General features: G+C 46.7%; 1 protein-coding gene across 1 annotated transcript in view; it reads right to left on the reverse strand.

Moving 5' to 3' along the window:
• Window positions 1-3,915, reverse strand: part of LOC118326456 (B-cell lymphoma/leukemia 11A-like) — a 36,462-nt gene that overhangs the window by 24,279 nt on the left and 8,268 nt on the right. The window lies entirely within an intron of this gene.

A 3,915-nucleotide genomic window follows, 5' to 3' on the forward strand; every position in this document is an offset into this window, starting at 1 on the left:
CAAGTTCATCTGTTAATGGACAGCTACTAGGAGAGCTGCCCCATCCCCCTCTTTCCCTCCTCTCTGTCTCTCCAGCAGCTCACGACCCCCCCTTAACCTCCCCAACCCCCAGCCAGGCCTGCCCAGATACAGACCCTCACTCTCCCTCTCCCTCCTCCTCCACTCCCTTTCTCTCCCTTCCCCTGAAAGCTATATCATTCCCTTTCTCCTCCGCCTCCGCCTCCTCCTCACTGCCCCCCAACACTCTGTGCTTCTCCTATTCAAGATAAACAGAGTGCTTCAAGTTCAGGGGACACCCTGGGACCCTTTAACAAAGCCATCTATCATGCTGTCTGCCTGAGACTCCTTTGGCCACAGCGGACTCTGCTGCTGCTGCTGCTGCTGCTGCGGCTCTCTCTCAATCTGTGTGTGTGTGAACATATACAGGCTGGACACAGACCAGCCAGCAAGCCTGCTAGCCCTGACTAGGTACTTGCTCTAACTGATCCGAAGCTGGACAATTTCCCCATTGTGTTTGTGGCCCCTCTTGGTCCTCCAAGACCAGAGCAAAGACAGACACCCCCCTTCCTCTGCCAATGCACCCCCTCTGCCCTGTTAAAACAAGACAAACGAAGGCACGCCACAGAGCGTAGAACAGCACGCACGCGTAGGGCCACTTTCTCACCACACCTCGGAGACGGTCTCCACTGACCCCTCTCCGATTCCCCTGAAGTCAAACTGCGGGACGATTAACCAAACTGTCAACAGCTTAATAGTCTGGGAATAAGAGACTGACAGTAGGCCTAGGAGCTGTGTGTAAACACTATGGAGATTATGAATGATACACGAGAGAGAAAGAGAGAGACAGTGAGGGAGAGAAAGAAAGAGAGAAGCCTCTTTCATACATGGATCTTGCAACATTTATGGGTTCAATTATCTAGGTAGCCTTTTACGGCATTCAAGCACAGGTCCATTATATGGAAATATTGGGTGGCAGGTGTTTTCCAAAGTGATGTGGTAGTGCATGCATTATTTTCTGCTCATTACAGGTGGCAGCAAGTAGGAAAATAAGGACACGACAGAAGAAGAGCATGGTGAATTGTCACCCAGGCTGACTAAATGATATAAACTTAGAGTCAGTTTTTATGCACACCTAGCTAAAACTAATGCATTTTAATAAAACAGGCCTGCTATAAATCCTGCCCTCATAAAGGCTCTAATGTGTTGTGGTCATTGTGGCTGTACTTTGTGGTGCTATTGACCTGTTTTGGCTGTTTTCATTATTTATTTTAGATTTCTATAATTTAAATATAATTGAATCAAACATTTTTGTTGTTAGTGGAACATTTCCAGAAATCATACAAACGGCTGGAGTGACTTACGTGAAGAAACAACTCCAGCTCCTTTTCCCACATAACACTATTAACAATAAGGACTATTGCAAGAATATTTAAGAGTTAAGGTTCATGTAGTTGAGAGTTTCCTGGCTAACAACTGTAACACCCCAAGCTCACTCCTGGCATTGGGAAAGCACTTATGCCATGGTGACACAAACAAACGCATTTTCTATCTCTCCTCCTCCCTCTTTCACTCCCTTTCTTCCTCTTCTTTCTGCCTGTCTTCATGTCTCTCTCTGGCACACAGCAGCCTCAAAAGCCCAGCAGCTGCTGTCCTCTCCAGCTAGCAAGAGAGGGGGACCGGCCTGCCGGTTTTAGAGCGCTAAATTATCCATTAGATGTTATCAAGTTGTAGCAGGGCGATGCCATTCTGCTAGGAGCCATCAATCTTTCATAAGTCCCAGGCACAGCTTGCTTTGGGATGCACTACCAGAAACTCCCCACCACTCCCAGCAAACCACCCACCCCATCCAACTCACCGAACTGCACGCAAACTTGGACATGTACACACAGTCAGGCGGCAGTCAACAAATACACATGCTGACATAAATGCAGCCAGGTACACGCTCTTGCACTCAAGCTCTGCAGAAACAAGCTTGTTTAAGGAACATCCAGCACTACATTTCTTGCCTTGTGTCTTTCATCCCCCTCTAGCTCACCCAGCTCTCCTACCTAAACAAAACTAACATTTTGAGCCAAGCATCAAAATATACGCTGCCTAAACCATGTTTCACTACCCCTCACACCACCTTGCCTTCTTTCTCTCCTCTTCATCTCTCTCTCCCTCCCTCTCTCTCCCTCCCTCTGCTTCTTTCCGTGGCCTGGCAGGCAGGCAGGGCAGACATGTTCAGAATGCGCTCCGGTAATGGGCTAATCAAAAATGCAAAACAATTGGCAATTACCGCGCGGGGCCCTAATGGTCATTAGAATTTACAACAAGGTAATGAACTGAGAGTCAGCTCAGTCCATGCATATTCATAAAGCAATCAGGCCTTTGAAGATTAAAGAAGCGCTTCAAATTTAAATGAGGGCGCCAGCATGTTATCAGTGAGATTCAGCCTGCAAAAGTAAAGGGTGCCTGGGACAGGAGTGTGCATTTATGAGTGTGTGTATACGTGTGTGTCTGTGTGCGATGAGGGTTGGAGGTCAGTTTGGTGTTGGGGGATGGAGTGGAGGTGTAAGTATGTGTGTGTGTGCATGCATCCTTGCATAAATCATGACGGTGTGTGCAGTTTGATTGGTGTGCCAACTCATGCCTGCATGCTTTTGTGCACAGCACCGATACCAGCATATAGCCTAAAGTGATTCTAATATCCAAATTAACACTCTCTTAAAAATGAATGAGGCCCCTATCTTCTGATCATCGTTTAAAAGACGTGGGATTTGAATCTAAGATCAAATGTACAGTTAACTTGAGCTATTAGGAGGCAATGAGCTTTTGAACACAGAACCCTCCGAGGAATACTGCAACCTATTAGTATACATTTATTAAAAAGTGCAGCGGCCGACATGGATTGCATGCACATGTACATGCTAAAGCACTCTGAGACTTTCACACATACACACACACACACACACACACACATACAGTGGACTGTGAGTTTTCACAAGTGTAACGTCAGACAGGGGGGCCCTCTCTGTCCTGTATCTCTCTGGTTGAGATAAGGCTGGCGAGACACAGCTGTAGACGACCACCCACCCACATACAAAAGGTACAAACAGACTCGCACACACCCATACACTTGCACATTATGACAGGGCAAACCCAGTACTGGAACCTGCAGTAGGACAGATAGCAGAGGAAGACAGATAGTGACCAGGATCAGTGGGTTCAGACTAATGTGACTTCCTCGTCATTGTGGCTCTCCCATGGCCTCAGCATTATCACCATGGGTGTGAGAAAGACACAGCAATGGTCCTTCAGCACAACAGCTTTAAACACTACAGTCACAATAGGAACAGCAAGAGGTTGAGCTGACATACCGAATAGTGATACAGGATGGGATCATGCAATACAGACTCCCCGAGACACAAAACAATAAAATCTGGATCAGTTTTACTCAGTGACCTAAATAAGGAACTTAAAGAAAAAAGTTTTTTGTTTTTCTTGAAAAAAAATAAATTACCTCGTTAAAATCTCAGTTCTCATTCTAACCCCAAACCAACCTGCTTACTTCCTAAAATACCACTTCTGTCCTTTTTGCTCTCATCCACCACTTCCTGAGCTACAGCTGTATCAAAGACGCTTTTTCTTCTCTGTTTCTGTTCTGTCTAAAAATAAAGTCATTAACCTGCAGGTGGTGAAGCCGGCGGCTGGCGTGACAGGCCCTGACGCTGTCAGATGACCTCTGACCCTGTGATGTGACTGCCTGCCACACTATTGACAGGACAGCGGCAGGACATGCTTATTTCTGAGGATACTTTTTCATCCCGTGTGACGCGGCTGTGGACAAACAAGGCTGTTTCTGTCGTATAGCTTCGTTTGACAGTAGGTAGAGGGGATAGAAAGAGGCAGGAAATGTGTGTCTGTGTGTGTGTG

Source organism: Morone saxatilis, unplaced genomic scaffold, assembly GCF_004916995.1.
Source record: "Morone saxatilis isolate NCDOM2014 unplaced genomic scaffold, NCSU_SB_2.0 Contig17, whole genome shotgun sequence".
Classification (NCBI taxonomy): Eukaryota; Metazoa; Chordata; class Actinopteri; family Moronidae; genus Morone; species Morone saxatilis.